General features: G+C 34.6%; 1 long non-coding RNA gene across 1 annotated transcript in view; it reads left to right on the top strand.

Moving 5' to 3' along the window:
* The window catches only part of LOC140620372 (uncharacterized), a 93,246-nt gene extending 85,879 nt beyond the window's left edge, over positions 1–7,367 (top strand). Inside the window, exon 8 of the long non-coding RNA XR_012020174.1 lies at positions 7,196–7,367. This is a non-coding gene — a long non-coding RNA (uncharacterized lncRNA). The remainder of the gene's footprint in view (positions 1–7,195) is intronic.
* The last annotated feature ends 4,838 nt before the right edge of the window (positions 7,368–12,205 follow it).

Genomic DNA, 12,205 nt, shown 5'->3' with positions numbered 1-12,205 from the left:
AAAACAACCAGTGCTGGAACAGTTAGACGTAAAATGGAAAATTACAAAACTTCTAGAAAAAGAATAAGGGTGATTGGGTGGCTCAGTTGGTTAAGCAACTGCCTTCAGCTCAGGTCATGATCCCAGGGTCCTGAGATCAAGCCCTGAGTCAGGCTTCTCCCTCTTCCTCTGCCTGCCACTCTTGCTCATGAGCTCTCAATCTCTCTCTGTCAAATAAATAAAATAAAATCTAAAGAAAGAAAAGAAAAGAAAGAAAAAAAAGTAGGAGAAATTCTAGGGAATCCTTGATTTAGTAATGAATTTTAGGTATAGCACCAAAAGAATGATCCATAAAAATAAAATTGGTAAGTTGATTATCATTAAAATTAAAAATTTCTGCTCAAAGTCATGATGAAAAGAATCCAAAGACAAATCACAAAGTGAAAGGAAATATTTACAAAAACATATCTGATAAGACTGTATGTTTGTTGTATCAATCATATACAAAGGACTCTTAGAACTAAGAAAAAAACTCAATTAAAAATAGATAAAAGATCTGAATAGACACATCACTGAAGAAGATATATAGATGGCAGTTAAGTAGGTGAAAAGATGCTCAATATCATTGTCATAAGGAAATTGAAAATTAAAGTAACAATGAGCTATCATTACACACCTATTAAAATGGCTAAAATTAAAAAAAGAAAAAGAAAACAAATGAGAAGAGAAATCTGACAATATCAATTGCTAGTGAGGATGCAAAGCAACAACTCTCATTCATTGTTTCTGGGAATGCAAAACAGGATAGCCACTTTGGAAGACAGCTGAGTAGTTATTACACAGCTAAACACAGTTGGATCATATGATTCAGCAATTGCACTTCTAGTTATTTACCCAATTTGAAAACTTATAGCTGCACAAAAAATCTGCATGTGAATGTTTATAACAATTTTATTCAGAATCCCCCCAAACTGGAAGTAACCAAGTTGTCCTCAAGTGGGTGAATGTATAAACACACTTTGGTGCATCCAAACAATGAAATATGATTGAATAATTGAAAAAGTGAGTTACTGAGCCACAAAAAGACATGGGTGAATCTTAAATGCATATTACTTAATGAAAAGAAATCACTCTGAAAAGCTATGTACAGTGTGATTTTAATTTTAGGACATTCTGGAGAAGACAAAACTATGGGAATCATAAAAAGAATAGTGGTTGTCAGGATTTGGGGGAAGATGAAGGAACTGAGTAAATGAATCTTAAGAGATATTTTAGGGTGAGAAAACTGCTTTGTATAATACTGTTATGTTGAATACACAACATTATACATTTGTCAAAACCCATGGAACTTTATAGTACAAACAGTGAAACTTAACGCAAATTGAACAAAATATTTAGGAAGTTGGGGACCCCAGGGTAAGGTACAGAATGTGATAAAAGAAAACAATCTAAGTATATAAAAAATGTAAAAAATAAACCACTGAAGGCTGGAGGGGAAAAGATACAAACCTAAGTAACATTGGAAATAAACAATATTTATATGGTGTTCACTGTTGTTGTTTGACAGCTTACTGGGGCCATTTTATCTAGTTCGTGACTTGAGTGAGCCTGGATCACTCAGGTTATGGAAACCTAGGTTGCAAATTCACCCATGGCTTCCCAAATTATTGTCTCTTTCTTTTTCACCCTGCTTTGTTAGTACTAAGAAAATCTTCCTTGTAATCCATTGTGTGTATACAGTTGAGTAGATTTACTTCTGGTTTATCCTTTTATCTTAAGCATTTAGCACTTTTTAAATACCTTGCATAACCTAAAGAGGTTCTCCCTCTCTAAACTCCTTATTTTGGGTGGCTACCGAGCTTTATGTTTTATCTGTCTTCCCTGAGGAGGTTGCCAAGCTGAAGCCTAAATTTTCAGGGATCAGCAAATTCTTTAGAACAAAAGTGGCCACCAGTATATTAGCCACCTGTCTCTCATTTTCTGTTTCTGTTCTCCTTATATTTGGCCAGCTAGTACTCTACTCTTTTGTCAGCTCTTTCTTGTTTTGGGGAAGATACTTTTTATGTTTTATCTTGCACTTTAGTTCTCAGAGGGTGTTATTGCTTGAATAACCAGGCCCATTCATGGAAATCAGACCTTCAACATATTCTTTTAGTAAGTATTTAAATGTTTTGTTTCTGACACTGTTTTCAATACTGGAGGGACAGCAATGAACAGGACAGTAATCTCTGTTTTCAGGGAGCTTGTGGTGATCACAAAGATCAAAACTTTGAAAAATAAACAAAGTAATAAGAAAATTTCAGGTGTTAATATTAAATGATATAAATCTTCTTAGGAAAGTAGAATTGAAGGTCATGTTATGAATGAGTATAAATGGATATGGGACTGGGGAAGCTAGTACTCTTGGGTTGGATTAAAATTAATTCCAGTGGGAGTTACTCAATATGAATGACATGATTTCAGAGCAATAATATGGGGCCAGTTGAATTTAGGCAGTATGAGTTAAAAATGGATCCAATCAGAATTGATAATTTTCCTACTAGTGTCTAACTGCTTAGGAGGAAGAAGTAGGATAAAGAGAAACTTACATTCTTATGTAAGTTATATTCTTACAAAAATATTACAAACTTATATTCTTACATAAATTTGGGACACATGCATTTCTTCCTCTGCCAAAACATATTGTAAGTGTAAATTTAGCTACTAAAATGTTTTTGACAGTGCTACATATAAATATCATGTAAATTGTATTATCAAGCATACCACATTTTTATTAATTACTTTGTTTAGTTGTTAACCCAAATTGTCCTAGTTCCTGGTCCTACATGAGTTTAAATTAATTTTGTTGGGATCCCTGGGTGGTGCAGCTGTTTGGCGCCTGCCTTTGGCCCAGGGCGCGATCCTGGAGACCCGGGATCGAATCCCACATCGGGCTCCCGGTGCATGGAGCCTGCTTCTCCCTCTGCCTGTGTCTCTGCCTCTCTCTCTCTCTCTCTCTCTCTGTGACTATCATAAGTAAATTTAAAAAATAAATAAATAAATAAATTAATTAATTAATTTTGTTAATTTTATCTTCCTTTTATTAATTTCATTAATTTTATTAATCTTTCCAAAGGGCAACTTCTGGCTTTGTTCATTTTTTATATTGTATTATAGTCTTTCTACTAAATTGATTTTTCCTATTATTTTTATTATTTTCTACTTTATTTTGCCTTTTTTCTTTTCTTTTATTAACAGGGAATATAATAGATTTTTTTCAGCCTTTTTCTTTCTAAATATATTATTTGAAGACTACAAATTTTACTTCAAAAATTCTGAGTTCCTCAAGTGTTGAGCAATATTTTCATTATCATTCAGTTAAAAATATTTTCTAATTTTTTTGTGATTCTTCTTTGACTTGTGTGCTTAGAAATTAGCTGCTTAATTGCCAACAGTTGGTGACTTTCTAGTTATAGTCTCTCATTAACTTCTAGTTTAATTCTTCTAATGGCAGTTTACATACTCTGAATGAAATCAATCCTTTGAAGTTCTTAAACCTTCTTCTATAATGTAGCATATGGTTAACTTGGAAAATATTCCGAATGTAGATTAAAAAAAAATATGTGTTTTGTGGTTGGTGAAAACAATATTTTATGTATTTCAATTAAATTTGTTAATTAAGTTTTCTGTCCATTTCTAACTCTCTATCTTCTTGTTCTATTAGATACGGAGAATATTTGGTCTCTTACTATGACTCTGAATTTGTATACTATTTTTCGATTTATCAATTTTGTCACAAAAATTTTCTTTATGTTATTGAAAATGTATTAATTTTGGATTGTACAAATTCCTGGTGAATGATGCTTTTATTATTATGAAATATTCCTTTTAATCTCTAGAAATGTTTTCTGTATTAAAATATGCTTTGACCATTAACATAAAAATAGATTTTTCTTGTATTTAAAAAGTGTCTCTCACAAGCAGCATTTGTTTTTTATTTAAATTAAATGTATTTAATTTCTTTTCATTTTAAAAACTGAATCGTTTTCCTCTTTTTGTACAGTTTTGCTTCTTTTCTTGGCAAAACTATATAAGCTTTTCTTAAATTTGCATCTGAAAACATCTTTATTTCCATATTCCTATTGAGAACTCAGCATCTTGTCTTATTGTTTTCTCTTTCATCGTATTTTATCTCTTTTTCTCTTGTTCCTTTTAAGATATCTTTTTTTTTTAATTTTTATTTATTTATGATAGTCACAGAGAGAGAGAGAGAGAGAGGCAGAGACAGAAGCAGGCTCCATGCACCGGGAGCCTGATGTGGGATTCGATCCCGCGTCTCCAGGATCGCGCCCTGGGCCAAAGGCAGGCGCCAAACCGCTGCGCCACCCAGGGATCCCCGATATCTTTCTTTATATCTGTCTGTCATCCTGCCTGTCTCTCTGCACCCCCATCTCTCAACAGTTACATTATATGATATGGCAAGTGGAATTTTTTATTTGTCCTACTAAAACTTACAGAGGTTCCTGAATCAAGGCTTGATCTCCTGCAACAGTTCAGAATTTTTTTGTCATTGTCTTTTCAATCTGCTATTAAATCCATTTCAGATATTGAACATTTTATTTTTTTAATCTCCATATGTTTCTTTCATTCCAATTTTCTGCTGAAATTCTCCTTCTCTTTATTTCTTTCACTTTTTCTATTGTTTAATATGTTAAACATGGTTATTTTAATATTCTTTCTGCCAAGTTAAAAATCTAGATCACCTGTAAGCCTGTTTCTATTATCCTTTTTTTCCTTTGGTTTTGATTAATTTAGCCTTGTCTTTTGGCACTTAAAATTATAAAGGCTACAGATGATATGGAACATCTCTTTCTTTGCTTGAATGATTGACTTCTTAATCCAATCAGGACTGTGACTCAGGCCACATTGAAGTTTTGGTAAGGTTTACTTCTGGTTCATCCCATGATTCTAGGGTGTACCCCTTCAGGATTTTCAACAGGGTAAGTGGTGTGGCCAGTTAGTCTTCCTGGTGGGTCTTGACTTTGATTTCTGGATTTGCTTAGCTGCTTCCAACTTGCACTTTTTAGTTTTGCAAATGCCTTGAGGGCAAAAATGGCTGATGGCTTTCAGATCTCTAGCCTGTCTCTCTAGCTTCATAAAACTGACAAAAGTGCAAATATTATTAAACTCTGGATTGCAGGTAATTTTGTCACTATTATTATTATTTTTAAAGATTTTATTTGTTTACTCGTGAGAGACATAGAAAGAGAGAGGCAGAGACAGGGGTAGAGGGAGAAGCAGGCTCCCTGTGGGAAGCCGGATGTGGGACTCAATCCCAGGACCTGAGAATCATGACTCAAGCATGGAGCCACCCAGGCACCCCTAATTTTGTCATTATTAATGCAAACAATTGCTTGTTATCATCATCAAGATTATTTTTATTATCATTATTGTATCATCAAGAAATCAGTATTTTCTTGGATTGAGGATGGGATTAAATTACAGGCCTGGGTTTGTAGCTTTTAACCACCTATTTAAAATCAAAGCTTTACAAAGTCTTAAGGATCTCATTTTGAGAGATTCTTACCATAACAAAGAACTCTATTTTCTGGCTACTTTCACAGTGCCTTTCTCCCTTCCCTGCCTTACACATTGTTAACTATTTCTGGTAAAATCTAGATAATGTATCATAAATGCTTTCATACTTTTTCTCTCAGCTACAATTTTTTAGTTGTAGCTAAAAAATCACCTTAGTTGGTGTGGTGATGTCTTTAGTGAGATCTCTCCATTATCTAGATGAAAAGGCATTGCCTCAACTTCCTTCCATTATTCATGCTTATTAATGATCCTTTCCATTATCTCCATCACTGCTTTAATAGAGTTTGGTTATCTCTAAAAAGATTTTGTAAATTAAGGTAAGACTGCTTAGAGATAATCAAGGATATTTTATTTATAAAATATCACAAATATTATTTAAGTTGTTTCTGCTGATAGCCCTTTCTGTAACTTAGACATGAATCCATAAGGAGGTGACTTGAGAACCAGTCTCTAAGAGAACACAGTTCCAACTACTCATCCCTTTCCCATCCAACATTCATTCTCCTTCTGCCTAATTCTTCCTCAAGATGTAATAATACATTTGAAGTTCTAGCTACTTTTACTTTTATGTTCACTACTTTTTAAAACTATCCTAGAACCCGACATGAATCCAACAGCTGCTAATAATTACTTTCAAATGCATGACATGTTTTTCTTTGCTATTTAAAAAAAATATAAATTATTGGCTGTACCTTGAATACAATTGTGAAAACAAACAAGTAATTTCTGCAATTACTTATTTACCTTATAACAATATTTGTAATTTCAATAATAAAACCAGGCTGGTCTGATGCTCATTTGTTATAAAAGAAAAAAATTAAATATCTGGCCTCAGAACTGATACTTGTAGGCTAAAATCAATTCAGAGCATTTCATTTATCGCCTCAACTGCCAAAACATCTACTTATAATCATCTTTGTCCAGATCAAAAATAGAAGAGTTTCATGATTAAAGATGGTGGATTCTTTTTTTTTTTTTTTTTTTTTTAGGTCTAAAAAGCAACTTTGTTGTGCTCCCTTTTAAAATCCCCAAGAACAGGGGCAGCCCAGGTGGCTCAGTGGTTTAGTGCTTCCTTCAGCCCAGGGCATGATCCTGGGGTCCTGGGATCAAGTCCTGTGTTGGGCTTCCTGCATGGAGCCTGCTTTTCCCTCCCTGTGTCTCTGCCTCTCTCTGTGTCTCTCATGAATAAATAAAATATTTAAAAAAAATCCCCAAGAACAGCCAGAAATATGTGTAACTAACATAGCAGTGCTTTCTATGTTTGTTTCTCTATTGCTCTCCTTTCTAACCTTCTGTGGCCACTATATATACCACAACTACTCCCAGAAGACAGAAATAATATCAGTGAATAGTTTTCTAACATTTGTTTTATTTTTCACATATGATTTTTACCAAGAGACTTTTCACTTAAAAGTACTAATTATTTTCAAAAAACTTTATTGAGCTTAGAAATACGTGGCAAATTTGACATCTTCCACAGAGATTAGGAAGACACAATTTTAAAAGATTTTTTTTCTTCATTGCTGGACTGTGTATGATATTTGGGTAAAGATAAAATATTAGGTAATTTTAGATTATATTTACAAATGCAAAATATTTTTTGCATGTTTGTGAAAAACATCTCTTTCTTTTTTTAAAGATTTATTTACTTATTTTACGGAGAGAGAGAGCACAAATGGGAGGGCCAGAGAGAAGGAGAATCCCAAGCAGACTCTACACTGAGCATGGAGCCTGATGCAGGGCTTGATTTCATGACCCTGAGATCATGATCTGAGCTGAAACCAAGAGTCAGACGCTTAACCAACTAGGCCATCCAGGTAGGTGCTCTGTGAAGAACTTTCTTAATTATTGGTTCAAAGAGCTTGCTTCTTACTAATCCAGAGTTCTCTGGGTGACTCTTGGTCTATTGGTGGTTGCATGATGGCTCAGGGAAACCCCTGTACAAGTCAGGGTGCCCAATTCCTAAAGTCAGGTGGGTTGCCCCATTCTAAAATGTTCTCTGAAGGTAGAAGGAGTCAGGGCTCACAAGCTTAATTTGGGCAAGCTGGTTGAGTGGTGACACAATGTGACATCACTCACAAGGCTTTCTCTTCAAGATCTAAGAAAGTGCCCTGGTCTCCTGTTTAGGAAAGCTGAAAGAAGCAGGCCATAGGGATGAGGTAGAAGGGTTGTGGGGTTATCTCTGGATTACTTACTCAATGAATAAGTCGTGAAAATTTATGTCTAAGAATCGTAAGATATTTGGAATCTAAACATAAAAAGGCACACCCACTGTTTTGTGACTAATGATTTTTTCCCTCTAGTTTGCACTATTAGAGAAAAAGGTATTTGATTTCAAAGGCATTAGTGACAAAATTTTGAAGACCATTACCAGATTTTCCTTTAGATTTTACCATGTACTTCTTCTAACATAATTACTACAAAGAAAAGTAAAAATACACGCTTTACACCTTCAGAATTCAATAGATATCTATATGGATGTCTTTAATTTCCATATATCTAACTACTGACTCAACATTCCCTACCCAAACCTTTCTATCTCAAGTTTCCTGTATCTAATTAGTTGGTGTACTCATCCACTTATTTGCTCAAGCCAAAACCTGGGGAGTCACCCCATATTCTTGCTTTTTCACTCACACACCTCTCATTTAACACATTATCTAGCACTTCATCTCTACCTGTAGCATGTGTCATATACCTGTCTCCTTTTTCTATCTCTATTGTTACTACCTCAGTCTAAAGCTGCACAAAGACCTACCAACTCCATCCAATAACTTCCTTATATTTCCTGGCTTTCGTTTTCGTTTTTATACAATCTGAGGTCTGTTAAGAAGCCAAAGTGATCTTTTGAAAGTGTATATCAGGTTGTATCACTCCCCCAGTTCTCACTGAATTTAGGAAAAGAAATCTAAACTCTTTATTACTGCCTTTAATTCTTACAAGAGCTGGTTAGTCCTTGCCACTCTCCATGACGGGGCTCTGTTTCTGGATTTGGCCACATCCATTCCCAATTTGGAGCATCTATGCTCGCATTTTCTCCTAAAATCTTCTTACGTCTAATTTCTTTAAAAAAAAAAAGATTTATTTACTTATTTACTTATTATGATAGAGAGAGAGAGAGAGAATGAGGCAGAGACACACGAGGAGGGAGAAGCAGGCTCCACGCCGGGAGCCTGATGTGGAACCCGATCCCGGGTCTCCAGGATCGCGCCCTGGGCCAAAGGCAGGCGCCAAACCGCTGAGCCACCCAGGGATTCCCTTATGTCTAATTTCTTTATCTCAGATCTCTGTTAGAAGATTAATTATCTGCTTATTCAGTCTAAAGTGGCTTCCTCATTGCTCTCTATAATATTATCTTTTATTATTTTCATATTACTTATTAAAATATAAATTATCTATTTTGTTTATTTGCTTTGTCATTTGCTCATAAAACTTCATGAGAAACCTTGGAGAAAACTCCAAGGCATCTTGTTTGTTGTTGATTGATGTTCTGTCTCCAGCACTTTGAAGAGTGCCTGGCACAAAAGAGGGTCTCAACAAATAATTTTTATATGAATAAAATGAATAATCAGTATACTTATATGAAAGGTACTTAAATGAATTGGAGGCATCGTATTAAAAAGTGTCAATTGATAACAGATCCCAAGGAATACAGAAGAAACAGTGGAAAAAAAGCATTTTCAAGGTAGGCTGAGATTATTCAGGAAGGATTTGAGAAGGAAATTGTTTTAAGAGTTAGGTTTTAAAAATTTGCTGTATAGAAACTGTTTATTTTAATAAAAGGAAGCTCTAAAAATTTCCACTTCCAAATTTAATGCTATTATTATTGGTAGTAAAATGGTAGAAGGTGGAGAAGCAGGTGGTTTTAGTACTATCTGTAATAAATCTTAACTATTAACCATTTGATGAAGCAGGGAATCTATGTGGTATTGACTGCTCTTACCGATAATAGATTTCATTTTTAATCTTCTCAGAAAATGTAGTCAGCTCTGTCCTTGCTCTTAAGGGTCATTCAAAAGGCTAGATTATGAAGGTACAACTCCTGCCCTGTACAACAATTGGGTGAGTCCTGATTCACTGTTGTCAGGGCAAGCAATCTCCTTGTTGTCATTACTTCTCCCATATGCAGTCGACGAAAGGTGAAAAGAAACAAACATATTTCTGCTAGAGCACAAAGTTCCAACCTTTTCACTAAGCTTTTCCCTTAATGGTCTGAGTCATAAGGCCTGTTCAAGTTCTCTTGATCATTTTTCCCCATAGGTGATAGATGTGCAGAAGGCAGAGTCTCTACAAGATCAAAATTCAAGAGTAAATAACTTTAACAAAAGAGCAGCAGGCTGAGAAAATGAGTTAAACTAGTCTTTGAAGTCCTACTATATGTCCAACTCTGAGTACAAAACAGAATATGGCATACTACTTTTCCACAAGAAGTATACTTTTATCTCGGAGTGAGAAATTTATACTCCTGAAACACGAGCAAATAAAAGGTGCCAAATGGATAACATGCCCAAAATAATTAATTATTAATAGTTTTATACCATTCCTGTTAAGCTATCCCATAGTCTCTTTTAGAATCTCCTAGTTTTTCCTGCCATGCCATTCTGAAAATAGAAACCTTCCCTTCTTTTTTTTCCTTTTCTAAAGTCAACCTTGTTCTCAAAACAACCAAGCTTACCCCGATGAATGCCCTTCCTTTTGTAAGCTTAAAGTCTTAGGTAGGAAGGGATAAGACAGTGTGACTATTCACTTTTGTGTCTGTTATTCATATTTTATCTTCACCTTTTGATTTCAGCAAAAGCAAACATACATTTTTTTAGCGGTGATATTTCATTACCTTTGACTTCTCATACTTGAAATATTTCAATAGAAAGTCAAATTTGTATTATGAAGAACATTAAAAATGTCAAGTTGTTTTCTTCCTAAATTTAATAAATTTTCACCTTCTGTTAAATAAAAAAGAAAGGTAAGCCATTAAAATATAATCGCATTTCCTATCTTTCAGCATCATATACTTCTACAAAACTGTCATAAACTAACTTGTTATAAAAGATCACATTTTTTCTCATTAGAATGCTACTAAATCAGAAGCTCTATCCCTGATGTAGAGAATTAATACCAAATTTATCAGTGATACCTAAATTTTGTGTGTGTGTGTGTGTGACAAATTCTGTGGAAATCATGTTATAATAAAAATGTGTAATACTATTATGTGAACCAAGAGCAAATTTATTTATTTTTTTAAGATTTATTTATTTATTTATTTATTTATTTATTTATTTATTTATTTATTCATGATAGACAGAGAGAGAGAGAGAGGCAGAGACACAGGAGGAGGGAGAAGCAGGCTCCATTCCGGGAGCTCAACGCAGGACTCAATCCCCTGACTTCAGGATCACGCCCTGGGCCAAAGGCAGGTGCTAAACCCCGGAGCCATCCAGGGATCCCCAAGAGCATATTTATTAACATAAATTGTTACTATAATATTTCTATAATAGTCTTCCAAAATAATACTGTATCACTAATATTTTTAAGAATAATTTTTCTATTTTTCCTTTTATATGCTGTCACTCATTGATCTGCTTAGAATGCACAAATTAGTATGCAACAAAGAGTAGGAAAAACATATGGGGAAACTATTATCAAGAACCCATTAAATACATTCACACACATATTATCATGTATGTTTTTAAATGGAAATAGGTTACGAACGTTAGATTTTAGCAGAGAAACATTTCAGTTTAAGTCACAAAATAGCAGTGTACAAAGGAAATGAAATGTGAATCCACTTAATTACAATGTAATTGCTAGAATTCTTATAATGATATTAAATGCAAAATTACAGTCCAACTTCTACAAAGTGGGCATAAATATACTTCAAATATTTATTATTTAACATATTCATATTAATTTTAAGATGCACATACAAAACATAAACATAATGATAATAGTAATAATATTGATAAATAACATATTGATATATCTAGTGAATACGAAGTCAATTGTCTAATTAGAATTTTCACCCTGGGGATCCCTGGGTGGCTCAGCGGTTTAGCGCCTGCCTTTGGCTGGGGGCGCAATCCTGGAGACCCGGGGTCGAGTACCACGTCGGGCTCCCTGCATGGAGCCTGCTTCTCCCTCTGCCTGTGTCTCTGCCTCTCTCTCTCTATGTCTATCATGAATAAATAAATAAAATCTTAAAAAAAAAAAGAATTTTCACCTTGTTTTTTCTGGGGGGCGGGGTTATTTATTTATTCATGAGAGATACAGAGAGAGAGACAGGCTTCTCACAGGGAGCCCAATGCAGGATTCTGAGATCATGCCCTGAGCCAACGGCAGATGCTCAACCACTGAGCCACCCAGGCATCACTTCACCTTGTTTTTGGTGAATGGGCCAAATGCTTTTTACACACTTCTCCAAAGGTTTCTCACCATAATATTTTCATATTCTAAAATTAGAGCAACATGGATCAGATTTTGCCTGCTACTATGAATAACGAGAAAACTGGATAAAGTGTATGTAACAACAAGTTTTGTACTTTGGACAAGAGACAGCATAGAACTGTGATCTTTGAGAGTAAGGGACAAGTGAAATAGGTTTTAGAATTGCTCTAACTTATCTTGGAGACACATTCCTGTTCATGGAATAGGG

Source organism: Canis lupus, chromosome 28 (genome assembly GCF_048164855.1).
Source record: "Canis lupus baileyi chromosome 28, mCanLup2.hap1, whole genome shotgun sequence".
In the NCBI taxonomy this organism is placed as follows: Eukaryota; Metazoa; Chordata; class Mammalia; order Carnivora; family Canidae; genus Canis; species Canis lupus.
Note: the sequence above shows the minus strand (reverse complement) of the source record. Positions and strands in the feature narration are given on the sequence as shown.